Genomic DNA, 13,367 nt, shown 5'->3' on the forward strand with positions numbered 1-13,367 from the left:
CTGAGCCACCACGGCCGGACTACTTATTTATTGATGAGAAGTTTATAGCTTGTGCTTTCTTCCATTCTCAAGGAACTCTGATCCCATAGTTGGACAATAAAATAGAGATATTGGGTATGGACAGAGTTGGAAAGATAAGCTACAGAAGGCTCAAGTCTCGTAGTAGGAGCTTTTTGACAAATGATGATAGCTAACATTTACTGAATTTATAATAATCAGAATAATTTCACAGGCATTGTGCTAAGCACTTTACATGTTCTCTATCATTTACGCTTTCCAACAACTCTGAGGTAGGAACTCTTACTCTGTCAACTCTACCAACTAGAAACTGCAAGGGCCAGGCTTGCGCCCAGGCAGCCTGACCCCAGAGCCACACTCTGCTAGATGGCCACCTCGGGTTTGTAGCCTGCCAAAGCCAGGGCTCTGACCTCCCCGGGGGCAGGGCGTGAGGCTGTGCAACAGCCCTTCCATTCATTCCGTGAATGCTTGTTGAATGAGTGCTTCAGTGGCACGTTTTTTAAGACCACAGATGCCAGAAAACAATGATGTTTATTTTCCCCAGATCTCTGCCTTCCCGAGATCATCCGCTCCTGGCTCCTCTGGTGGGGTTCTCTGAGCACCGAGAACTTGTGGCCTCTCCTAGAAGAGGCCTGCACATGCATGAGCTCAAGATGGACAGTTTTCTGTTGTGCGGGTCTCTCAGATTGCACTGCACAGTATATACATTATGAACCAAATGATCAGACTTTTTCTTTGGCTGGATTACATTTTCTCTTGGGATAGCAAATGCATTTCACTGAAGCCACAGAAAGAAAAAGTGAAGATCAAGAATCTGTGGGAAATGGCAGCCACCTTGTAGGTATAGATATTTTCAAGATCTATAAAAAATAAAGAAAGCACTAGGTAGCTAGTACTTTATAATATCCCTTTTTACTAAAATTAACCAAAATGCCCACATTTCAGAGAATTGAGGGCTCCTGAGTGATTTTTTAAACATATTTTTATTATCCTATTTTTTCTTTGCATAGTCTCCAAAATTCATGTTTCTTGCAACAGGATGTGTTTAAAGTGACATTATTGTTTGGTTTTATTAAAATGTCCTCTCAGTCCGTCCCATTCATTCATTCAGCCAATACTGAATATGTGCCAGTTGGGAAGGCAGCCAAAGTGTAGGGCTAGGCCTTGCCCTTGGCCTCCTTTCTCATGTCGAGACAGATGTCTCAACAAGTAGATCACCATGCATTGCGAGGGAGCTATGTACCAAGTGCGGGGGGAACCACAGAGAAGGGAAGGCCCGACCCCAGGGGGCCTAATTAGGGAGGAGATCAGAGAAGCCTTCGGGTGGAGATAACCATTTTAGGCTGGACTTAAAAGGGTGAGAAGGTAACAGTGGGTGAGAAGAGGACACACAAACATTCTAAGCAGAGAGAATAGTGTTGCCAAGGTACATGGACCAGGACCTGCATGGCTCCTTCCGGAAAAGGAGTAGAGAGGGTATTCTAGAGACTGGGAAGGATGGGAGCGTGGGCAGAGCATAGGGACAGCCTTGATACAGGATTAAGGAAGTTAGCCTTTGTTCTGTAGGTGACAGGGAGAATGACAGCATCAGATCTTTGCTTTACATAATGTTCTAAGCCGAGAGATCCGAATCAACTGGGTACAGTGTGGGAGTGGGTCAGAGGGGGACACTGAGTGGTGCTCTGTCTGACACAGAGTAGGTGTTCAGTAAAGCAGGAGGTGCAATTATTAGCTCATAATGAATAGTTCAGGGTAGAGAGGATGAGGTTATGAACTAAGGCAGACAAATGGAAACGAAAAGAGGATAGATTGGAGAGGGTTTTAGATGTCCTATTTAGCAGGATTTCCTGATTGTGAATGGATGGTGAGGAGGGAGGCACCACGCTTAGAGATAATAGTAGTTGCTCTATGTCATCAACCTTACTCTGCAGTTAGGCGCTTTGCACGCAGTATATCATTTAATCCCATAATAGCCTTATGAGAGGGGTTGTATTATTACCCGAATTTTATAGATGAGGAAGTTGGAGCCCAGAGTGGTCAATCAAAGTGACAAGGCAGGTATATTGTGATGGCAGTCAGGATATGAACCCAAGGGAATCAGCACCCTTAGCTGCTCCTCGGTACTTCTGCAGCTGGCTGGATTTCAGTGCCAAGTGATTGGGAGGTGAAGTGACCACCCTAAGAAGCAGTTAACGAATGGCAGATTCGGGCCTGGGTCCCTCTGGAAGCACCTACTACTTCCCAGAGTTCACACACAGGCTGTCCGGGTGCCATCAGACTACAGATGTGTTGTGTTTGGTCCATAGAGGTTTCTTTTCTTTTTCTTTCTTTTTTTTTAGAGAGAGAGGAAGGAAGAGAGGGTAGAGAAGAGAGAAAGAGAAAGAGAGAGAGAGAGAGATTGACCAGCTGCCTCCTGCATGCCTCCTACTGGGGATTGACCCTGCAACCTAGGCAGGTGCCCTGACCAGGAATCAAACCAGTGACCTTTTGGTACATAGGATGATACTCAAGTAACTGAGCCACATCAGTCAGGTTTTTCCCCCCCTTTTTAAATTACAATTGATATTCAATATTATTTCATACTAGAGGCCCGATGCACGAAATTTGTGCAAGAGTAGGCCTTCCTTCCCCCGGCTGCCGGCACCGGCTTCCCGCTGGCACCCAGAACCCGGGCTTCCCTCGCAGCCCCGGCTTCATCCGGAAGGTTGTCTGGAAGGACATCCAGTCTAATTAGCATATTACGCTTTTATTATTATAGATTCGTTTCAGGTGTACATGGCCCATAGAAAATTTTAAACAGTTTTTAGAATTAATTGCTAACATTTAAAAATCTACAGATTCACATTAAAACCTGGTTTCTGGCTTTCTTAAAAAGCGAGGAGATCTGACCACACCAGCCCCATATTGCAACCCTTGTTGCCTCTCTGGGTTTCCTACAGCGGGGACCTGTGCTCCCAGTTGGCCAGAGCCTGCCAGCATGCCTAGGGTTCCTGCCCACCTCCACAGGTACCTGAGTTTGCATCGCTGGTCCAGTTTGATGCCAGGCTGTGCTTGTGCATTTAATCTTGTGTCAAGCCCAGGCCTCTACTGATGGCTAAATACTATTTTTTAAAATATATTTTTATTGAGTTCAGAGAGGTAGGGAGAGGAGAGAGAGAGAAACATCAATGATGAGAGAGAATCATTGATCGGCTGCCTCCTGCATGCCCCCTCATTGGGGATCGAGCCCACAACCCGGGCATGTGCCCTTGGCTGGAATCGAACCTGAAACCCTTCAGTCGCAGGCCAACACTATCCACTGTGCCAAACCAGTTAGGGCTAAATGCTCTTTTTGAACTTAGGGAATGCAGTATAAGATAAAAACACTGTGTTTGGTTTTGTTTGTCTTTCTAAATGCTGTGGGAATTGAGAAAAACTACATACCTCCCCATGCGTGAGTGCCCACAGGGAGCCGGCTCATGGGCGGTAGTGCAGGACAAAGGTGGCTGTCCTAGTTCCTGAGGCCAGCACCGACTGAAATGAATTACCAGCCATACCATGGAAAGTGGCAAAAGTAGTGGCAGCTGTACAAATTACGCTGTGATGTTTTTCTGTTTGTTTTGTAATAAGTCATTGGCTTGAATTTTGAGCTGTGTACTTTGGGTGTATTATAAGGAAGCTTTTAGGGAAAATACGTGTGCGTGTACGTGTGTGTGTGTGTGTGTGTGTGTGTGTGTGTGTACACTATAGCTTATATAGCTTGAAATTTTCTACAGAAATTCAGTTTCAGAACATTTTTTAAAAAGTTTTGTGATTTATCAAATGTTGAAAACCTGTTTCTGTACCATTAAGTTAAAATGTGAGGCACGGGATGGGAAATTAGGTATTTGTCCATATTAAATATTTTGTTACATAGAAGACGTAACAATCCCCCATGGGTGGCAGTGGTCAGGTTGGCCAAATAACGGAATTTATGCTTGTGAATTTGTTTGACATTTGTAAATTGCATTTAGAGACACAAGTTCCAACAGGTGTAAGAGATAGAGCTGAAGCCCTGGCAAGTGTGGCTTAGTTGGTTTGTAGTGTCATCCTGTACACTGAAAGGTCATGGGTTCAGTTCCTGGTCAGGATACATACTTAGGTTGTGGGAGGCAACCAATCGATGTTTCTCTCTCACATCAATGTTTCTCTCTTTCTCTTTCCCTTACCCTCTCTCTAAAAAAATTAATTTAAAAAAACAACACGTATCCTCAGGTGAGGATAAGAAAGAAAGGAAGGAAGGAAGGAAGGAAGCTGACTAGAGCTTCAGGAGTTTGACTCCTAATCTGGGTTCTTGTGAGACACCAGTTCCATCATGCCTGGCCCCTGATTTAGGAGTTGGAGGAAGGTGGCGGCTGCTGCTGGGCACAAATTTCTTAGAAGCCGCTGGGCACTATTATGGGATGGCCCCTCATCTCAGAAGTTCACTGTCCACCTTGCAAGAGTGTTCATCCTGTCAGATCACACTGACCCAACTCTCAAGAGGCCAGCCCTGCCAGCTTTCCCTGGGAGTTAGAAATAATTGAATGAGGTTCGCATTGCAGAGCCACTTCTACATAGAATACACGGGCTTGCGAGGCCACACTGCTGTTGCTTGGACTCTGACCCTTGCCCAGCACATTCTTCTTCCTCCTTCTCCTCCCCCTCCTCCTCCTCCTCAGAGACACCCCACCCTTGATGTGCATGCCTAGGGTGGGACCTGGACGTATGTTGTGGCCGGTTCTGTTCGTTTCTGTATTGCTCAGAATCCACTGTTTCTTATTGATATATAGACAAGCGCCTAATACTACGTGATCAAAACCGTGCTGAGAGCCAGGGACACAACAGTCAGGTGCCCTGCCCTGAGGACAAGAGGAGCATGCAGGGACTGATTTGTGAACAAGGTACACTTCGTTACAGTACATTAACAACTGGTATTTATCTCAGTCACACTGTAATTTTATTTTTGTGGTGTGGCCCAAGAAGATCCAGCCAAGTTCGTGGTAAAATTCTACTACTTATTCACTTAACAAATATTTAGGAAGCACCTGTTATTTGCCAGGCACTATTCCAGATGTCAGGATTTTAACAGAGAACAAACTGACAAATCACCCTGATCTCTTGAAGTGTATGCTATGTGGAAGGAGACAGAACAGTGAGGATGATATGTAATGTGAGCTAAGAGTTTTGAAGGAAAGGCAAGCAGGGAGAGGAAGAGAGTATGGCGGTGTGTGTGCTGCCCTTTTAGGTGGGGCAGTTGGGGAGGCCTTTCCGATGAGCAGGGCCCACAGGAGGTGCGGGAGAGGCAGCTGTTTGGAGGAAGTCCTTTCCAGGCAAGAGGGCAGCAGGGCCCGAGTGGCCAGTGTCTGGCCTGTTGGAGGAATGGGAAGTCACTACATGAACATCTGCGCTCCTCATTCTCCTTGTCTGCAAGTCCATGTTGGGAGGAGCAAATGAAATCATTTATGTGGAAATATTTATGTAAACCATCAAGCATGGTAAAAAGTTGACTTCATCACGTATTTGTAGAGTGTCTAAATCATCACGGATCATAATGATTATATTACAGTTCTGTCCTTTCATTTTTTTTTTTTATGATCGAGGTAAAATTCACAAAACATATAATTAACCACTTTAAAGTGTACAATCCAGTGGCATTTAGTGCATTCACACTGTTGTGCAACCACCACCTCTGTCTAGTTTCCAATCTTTTCATCGCCCTGCCCTTTTATTTTTAATATTAGTTTGTGTTACTGCTCTTGAGAAAGGATTCCCCGCCATATCTGACTTTGCCCTTTTGTTTCTTCCCCAGTTCCTATGATTCATCCAGGTGCTTATTCAACAGATAATTATCAAGCATTTACTGTGCAATAGGCACCAGGTTAGGTAGGTACTGGGAATAAAATGCTGACAGAGGACATACTAGTACAGGTCCCCACATAATCTAGAGAGGAAATTAGCCACTGAACATATCATTGCCAGAAAATGGATTTAAATTATGATAAATGCTTATAGAAAAAATGCTTTGAAAATTGTGTTTAAAGCTAATAGAAGAGAAGCCACTAGCTTTTAAGCTTATAATAACACGATTACATATTTTTTATAATTCGCTCATAGTTCAGAGACACTGGAGAGAAAGACACTCAGGAAAGTGACCTGGATTATGTGAAGGCAGGAGGTAGGAAGGCAGGCAAAGTTATTTCATTCATTTCCTCCTGATGACAGCCCTTTGAGGTACGCAAGGACAGGTGTTCTTACCATCGCTCCCATGTTATAGATGGGGAAACTGAGACTTAGAAGGTCGTGCCTTGCTTGAGATCACCTGGTGGGGCTTATCGCTAATATTTCACTTTAGACCTCTGTCTGGTAAAGCTGAAGAACATTGTGTCCAATAGGGGGCAGTGGCACACCTGGTTGGAAGACTCACACGCGTGCACCGAGGGGTTTGTCTGCTGCCACCCGGCCCACAAGGTGAACGCCCAGCTTTCCAGGAGAGGGCACTGCGAGGCTGGCTTCTGAGTCACCTCACAGGACCTCCTTGGGTCCTGCCTCCTCCCTCCCTGCTCCATCCGCCAGAGACTCATGACCCAGCAAGCTCTCAGCTCCCTTGGGCCTCTTCTCGTATTGGGTGATTGTTTCTTAATCACGCTGTGGAATAACAAATCAGGGCTGGTAGCCCAAGTCAGCTCAAGCGCTGAGCTGGTGATCACCAAAACATAGGTGCGGCCCAGGGCGGGGAGCCACAAAAGCTGCTAGCGTGCGCCTCGTGGCCACCTGGTGCTGCCGCGTAACAGTGCTGCACGTCGGTCATGTAGGCGCAATTGTCAGGCTTCTCTAAGCAGGATGACCTGGCAGCATTTCCACCCCACCCACAGCTAGTTTCGCTTTCCTAATGTTGTTAAAAGGTGCCTTCTAACTGAAGTAGGGTGGTTGAACAGGTTCCAACATTTTACTTAATTTTTTTAAAATTTATTTCAGAGAGGAAGGGAGAGGGAGAGAGAGATAGAGACATCAATGATGAGAAAGAATCATTGATTGGCTGCCTTCTGCATGCCCCCCATTGGGGATTGAGCCTGCAACCCACGCATGTACCCTTGACTGGAATTGAACCCGGGACTCTTCAGTCCGTAGGCTGACACTCTATCCACTGAGCCAACCCAGCTAGGGCTTACTTAACTTATTTTTTGTGGTCAGTTGTTGAAGGTTTCTTCCTTCTAGTAAGTCGCTTTCGTTTCCTCTCAGGGTGAGGAGGCCCAGAACTGGCCTCTTGGCGTTTGTCCAAAGTCCAGGTTCTAATAGCTTGTGGACTGTGGTTTAATTTTAACCAGAAACTCTTCTTTTGGAATAATTACTTTTTAATCTGAAAAGAGCCAGTTTGATCAGAGCAATAACACCTCCTGCCTGAATCAGTAGACAAAGTTATGTTCATTTACTGCTGACATATCCTTCTTATTTATTTATTTAAATATACTTTTATTGATTTCAGAGCAGAAGGGAGAGGGAGAGGGAGAGAGAGATAGAAACATCAATGATGAGAGAGAATTATTGATTGGCTGCCTCCTGCACAATTGGGGATCGAGCCTGCAACTTGGGCATATGCCCTGACTGGGAATCGAACTGTGACCTCCTGGTTCATAGGTTGATGCTCAACCACTGAGCCACTGCGGCTGGGCAAGACATATCCTTTTTAAAGGGGGAGGCTGATTTGGTGGGGAAAATGAAAATTGTGGATAGGTCCATTTGGAGGCCTGTTTGAACATCTGCTTTAATCAGTGTAATAAACTACAGGCATCTGGGGAGAGAATTGATGGGCATGACTGAGAGTCCCTTGAGGCAGCCATATGGCATCAGTTTCTGAGACAATCTCAACTCCTTTGCCAGCCCACACCTGGCACCAAGTCCCAGTTCTGAAAGTGTGGTCCCTGGAGAGGCCTGTCAGCAATGACGGGCATTCTCACCTTAGGACTGACCTTCCCAGGCAGGAGCAGAGCTGGTTCCCGGAGCTCCCTGCGTTGGTCAACATTCCCCATTTCTCTTCTTCCCTTACAATGCATGTCCTTTGGGAATGGTTACTTGTATTTGTAGGACCTTAAAGAATTTTTGATGCAGTCAGACAGAAATTGGTTTTTACCTTTTTTTCAGTTTAGGTGGCAATGGAAATCAATTCTAGAAAAAAATGATTTATGCCAGCCCCAGATGAGGCAAGCGAATTTGGGAAGACTTCCTCATTTTACAGAAATAGTCTTCACTTTGTCAGAGATTCATCCTTGGACTTATTTAAATATGAAGCTCGCCCTGGCCAGTTTGGCTCAGTGGTTGGAGCATCGCCCTTCAGACTGACGGGTCCCAGGTTTGATTCCAGTCAAGGGCGAGTATCTGGATTACAGGCTCGATCCCCAGCCCCAGTGGGGGTGCATGTAGGAAGCAACCAATCAATGTGTCTCTCTCACATCCATGTTTCTCTCTTTCTCCCCACTCTCCCTTCCTTCCTTCCACTCTATCTGAAAGCAATGGAAAAATACCCTTGGGTGAGGATTAATAAATTAAAATCAATCAATCAATAAATAAGAAGCTCTCCTAGAGCACTTAGGTAGGAGAGAGGACAGAAAAACTGGAAGCTAACTGTCAAAAGCTGTCACCAGTGGGAGATGAGTCTTAAATGAAAATAAAGGCTCTGATTACCGGTGAGTCAGTAAGGGCTGAGGCTGCCATGTAGGAAAACCTGACCTGGTGCAGGCTTTTCCGAGGGCAGGTGTATGAAGGCAGGTGTAGTCATGCTGGCCTGGTTAGCCCCCACAAAAGCCCCTGAAGGCACAGACTCCTCACAGTTCCTCCTGCCATGGCTCCTTGTTCAAAACACTCACTGAATGTCAGATCAACATGTTTATCGGTTAGATTTGATGTGTGTAAGGAGAACGGTCCATCCACTCACAACCTAACCTGGCATTGAATCAAAACCTGTTTCTTCTTCCTCCTCTTGTCTCTCTGGAAGAGGACTGAGGAAGAGAAAGCGAAAGTTTCACATGCCCCGAGGAAAACCGATGCTACAGAGATGCTTTTTTTTTTTTTTTTTTTAAGAGAGCAGACAGACCTAATCTGGGAGTTTGATCACCACTGAGAATGTTTCTGTTTCATCATTTAGTTTCTTGCTCAGCCTTCCAGCTCAGACCTGCAGCGACGTGGCAGGCAGCGCCTTCACTTCTCAGGCCTTTCCTTGCCCGCCGGGCACTGTTCCTCATTCGGACCTGGGCTGCTACATCCAGGGACACCCCTGCTTCCTGAGCCCTCCCTCTGTACCTGCCAAAGGCAGCGGCGTTGGGGAGGCATTCTCAGGGTGATGCCAGGCTTTCTGAAGGGCACTGCCACCTCCTAGGAAGGACTTCTGCTTGGTGGTGTCTCTGAGGAGCCCTGGGACTAGCCAGTTGGGCGGGAGAGAGCACAGATTGTTGATGCCTATCTGGTCGCTAAAGCAGCCTGGAGAAGGGCGGGTCTGTGTCTGCAACTGGTTTGGGGGTGGGAGAGTGGTGCTGGGAACTTCTGCACCAGGAATTCTTTAGATGTTGTAATGATTTCCCCAAGGTTCCTTTATCTTAAAGTTTTTACCGTCAACCAGCATACACAGGATTAGGATTTCTCTTTTGTCCAGGTTGTATCATCAGAAGCCCAGAAAAACCCACAAGAAGGACAAATCTGAAAGTCAAGCTCACATGGGAGGCTCAGGCTATTTGGGGCAGATGCCAGAGGCATGGGCTCTCCGGGGGGTGGCTGCGGGTGAAGGACTCGGAGTGTTTTGGGGTGCAAGGAGAACACTGCTATGTTATTGTCAGTGAGAAATTCCTCAAAATACTCCCTTCTTGAAGAGAAAGAAATGGAACCAAGGGCTTACATCGGAGTATATGTAGTTGCCCTAGTTAGAAGGTTGTCCGTCTGTCTGTTTAATTAATAGATAGCTCCATGGTGTCGGACAGCAAGGTCACGCATAGCCCTGAACTTGAGCGAGGCTAGCCTAGGGTTCTGGAAAAGTGGCGACAAAGTGTTCAACTGCAGGCTTGCTCTGGTCTCCAGGCTGGCCTGGATCAGAAAGAGAATAAAATATTGGGGTGACACCCCAAATATTAGTTCTAAAGGACAAACAGACTGGAAAGGGAGAGCAAGCACCTTCGGATCCAGCCAGAGTGGCCCAGCCCTACAAGAATGATGTCACCCACGTGTGCCTCACAGGAGCCCCTGCAGCTGTTTGGGGTTTGTTGTCATCTGTGGACAGCACTGCTGACTGCGTGGCTTCCTGCGTTGGACTTATCCTGTCAGCAAGACACTGTTTACATGATTAGTTTGCCAAATTGCGCTAAATGTACAATATCTTTTAAGTTCAATTAAGTTAATGTTAAGAAATACTGTAGATAGAAAAGGCTAGAACAGCACTACAGCAAACAGTGATTACTGAGATTAGAGTGCTTTGAACTTGAGCATGAGAGAACCTTGTGAATTTGTAGGAATTAACCAGGACAGGTACCCATCTCTTAGAAGAAGCATGCAGGTCCCTAAAGGGTATAAGAGGGATTTCAGGGAGCAACTAAGGAGGAGAGGAAAGGGATCAGAAGACATCTTTGAATACCAGAAGTTGTAATCTCCCTCTATAAAACACTGGGGGCTGAATTGTTTGGGTCAGTTACCTGGGCAGAAGGGTAAACTGAGGAAGAATTGCATGGAGCAGCCTCTGGAAGAAGTGTTCAGGGATGAGGGTGCAGTAGCAGCCTATTTGATTTCAGAGGTGAAATAGTTGAACCCCAGCCTCTGTGAGATGTGAAGAGTCACTCCAAATGTACAAGCTCATTAAACTCGTATTTTTGACTGTCTACACGTATGGCTTTAGGCAAAACACATGCTTCTAGCCACGCCTTCTCAAACCACTCAGCTATTTTGTCTTATAATTTCTCTAGTGCGTGTCTCTGTTATTTACAAAGTTTGGGTAAGTCAGGGCAGGGGGATTTGCACCTTGGTATTCTTTCAAGAGGGGTCAGATTCAGTCTATCTTTTGAATTCAGTCTGAACACACACATACAGAATCACCCATCTGTCTGATTTGCTATGGCCATGGGGCCTGGGTCAGGGTTTTTAAATCTGTGCTTCTTTTTGTTGTTGTTAATCCTCACCCAAGGATTTTCCATTTATTTTTAGAGAGAGTGGAAGGGAGGGGGAGAGACGGAGAGAGAGAGAAACATTGATTGGTTGCCTCCCACCCACGCCCGACCAGGGCGGGGGATCAAGCCTGCAGCCAAGGTATGTGCACTTTTTAAAAAATATATTTTTATTGATTTCAGAGAGGAAGGGAGAGGGAGAGAGAGAGAAACATCAATGATAAGAGAGAATCATGGATCAGCTGCCTCCTGCACGTCCCCTACTGGGGATTGAGCCCGCAACCCAGGCACGTGCCCTTGACCGGAATCAAACCCAGGACCCTTCCGTCCACAGGCCGACACTCTATCCACTGAGCCAAACCAGCTAGGGTGATTTTGTGCTTCTTTATTGACTTTCTGGCTAGTTCACCTAAAGGCTCCTCCTCCCCATCCTTTTTTGTTTTTTTGTTTTTTTTTTTTTTATATATTTTATTGATTTTTCACAGAGAGGAAGAGAGAGGGATAGAGAGTTAGAAACATCGATGATAGAGGAACATCGATCAGCTGCCTCCTGCACAACCCCCACCGGGGATGTGCCCGCAACCAAGGTACATGCCCTTGACCGGAATCGAACCCGGGACCCTTCAGTCCACAGGCCGACACTCTATCCACTGAGCCAAACCGGTTTCGGCCATCCTTTTTTGTTTTTAAATTAAAACCCGAAGACTTCTGCCCTATTCTTTTTTCCCTTCCTTAGATGTTGGTAAGATCAAGATCATGGTCAGACAGTACTTCGTTGTTGTTGTTGTTGTTTTGCGGGCGCCAGGACCAACGATCACCAGCTGCCCAAGTACCAAAAAATTGTGCTTCTGAAGTCTCTTGATGTCGGTTCCACCTGTAGAGCAATCAAGCTGCTCTGCGTGTGCCACTCAGGACAGAAGCCCTTTTTATGGTCACACAGTGCTTTGATGACTTCAGGAAGAATGCAACCTGACTGGCCATTCCCCTGGGCAGTTCACAAGCCCCAGGCCCGGGGCTTCCATCGGCTGCTGTTGACACAGTGCCCCATGGCACTATGTTGTTCCTGACCTTGGCATCCACACTCTTATCTCCAGAAGCAGGATAAGCGGTAGTTCAGCCACTGGAGTCTCCTCACGCGGCCCTCTGTCATCTCCAGCGTGACTTGTCGGGCTGCATAGTTCCAGCCCAGCCAGGAACTAATAAGAGGTAGAATGAAGATTTCTTCCTCTGATGCATGTTTACAAGATGTTTTCAAAGATGAGGCTGCAGGGAAGCGGTGACCTCTGCTCCCTGGTGCGTCAGGCGTCAGAATTCTGACCGGAGGGCAGATGGCAGCTCCACCTTCCCCAGGACCTCTTGCTCGGACAGCCAGTTCCATGCGAGGGATCAGGGAGCATCAGGTGACCGCGAGCCCATAACCTAGATATGGTTGTGTTAAGTAGGCTGGTGACGGTGTGCCCTGCAGTGGGCAGCAGCTGGTTGAAGGACAGCTGTGGCTTGGTCAGGCGGCCTTTTGCACACAGCTCTTTCTGGCTAATGGCTCTTCACTAAGCCTGTGCTACTTGGGGGCTGTCAGACTTCACCCCAAAGCACCTGGCCTTGTGGGTGGGAAAGGAGTTGGATTTTGGGGGGAAGGATGTTAGGTCTCTGTGCCCAGAGGAGGAACCACTGTGCCCATGAGGATTAGTCACCCACAGGAGAACCTCAAGGACAGAGACATGATCTAGAGGCAATGTAGAGGGAGGGGTTTGCAGGAGGAGACTCCGGAGTGAGCCCAGAGCCTGGTGGGAGCCCATTAAATCCTTGTTGAATGAGGAAAGGGAAACAGCAGAGGCCGGGAGGGGTTGGGAAGGTGGATCAGTGGCCGAGGAGCATGACAGGAGGAGAAGCTTAGTAATGCTGATTATTAGACTAACTACAAGGGACTATAACATTCATATGGTTGCCCAAGGTGTTCTTAGTAGAAAAAAATTGTGACCTCCTGCACTGGAGATGACAAAGGCTTGGTAACCAAGAGTTGGAAAGGAGACTCACCGCATACCTTGCAGCTATAAGTGGGTAGTTTCTGTGTTTCCGCCACCAGAATTTGCCGGTGTGATGTCAGGTGACTCTTCGTGTTAGGGTGTGCGTGTTTGTGCTGTGAGATTGACTTGTGAGCAATTCTGACTTTTAAGAAAATGGTGGTGAAGTCAACCACCAACAATTCCAGGAGCC

General features: G+C 46.7%; 1 long non-coding RNA gene and 1 other non-coding gene across 5 annotated transcripts in view; one reads left to right on the forward strand and one right to left on the reverse strand.

Moving 5' to 3' along the window:
• The window catches only part of LOC114233540 (uncharacterized), a 36,991-nt gene that overhangs the window by 7,569 nt on the left and 16,055 nt on the right, over positions 1 to 13,367 (forward strand). For 3 of the 4 annotated variants that reach the window (XR_008557908.1, XR_008557911.1, XR_008557909.1), the window contains exon 3: positions 4,809 to 4,919. This is a non-coding gene — a long non-coding RNA (uncharacterized LOC114233540). Of the gene's footprint in view, positions 1 to 4,808; positions 4,920 to 11,889; positions 12,360 to 13,367 lie in introns of all 4 variants that reach the window. The other variant, XR_008557910.1, reaches the window with a different exon arrangement.
• Positions 11,948 to 12,081, reverse strand: LOC114233557 (U11 spliceosomal RNA). The gene has a single exon (XR_003619705.1). It is a non-coding gene; the product is annotated as a U11 spliceosomal RNA (small nuclear RNA).

This window comes from Eptesicus fuscus, chromosome 13, assembly GCF_027574615.1.
Source record: "Eptesicus fuscus isolate TK198812 chromosome 13, DD_ASM_mEF_20220401, whole genome shotgun sequence".
Classification (NCBI taxonomy): Eukaryota; Metazoa; Chordata; class Mammalia; order Chiroptera; family Vespertilionidae; genus Eptesicus; species Eptesicus fuscus.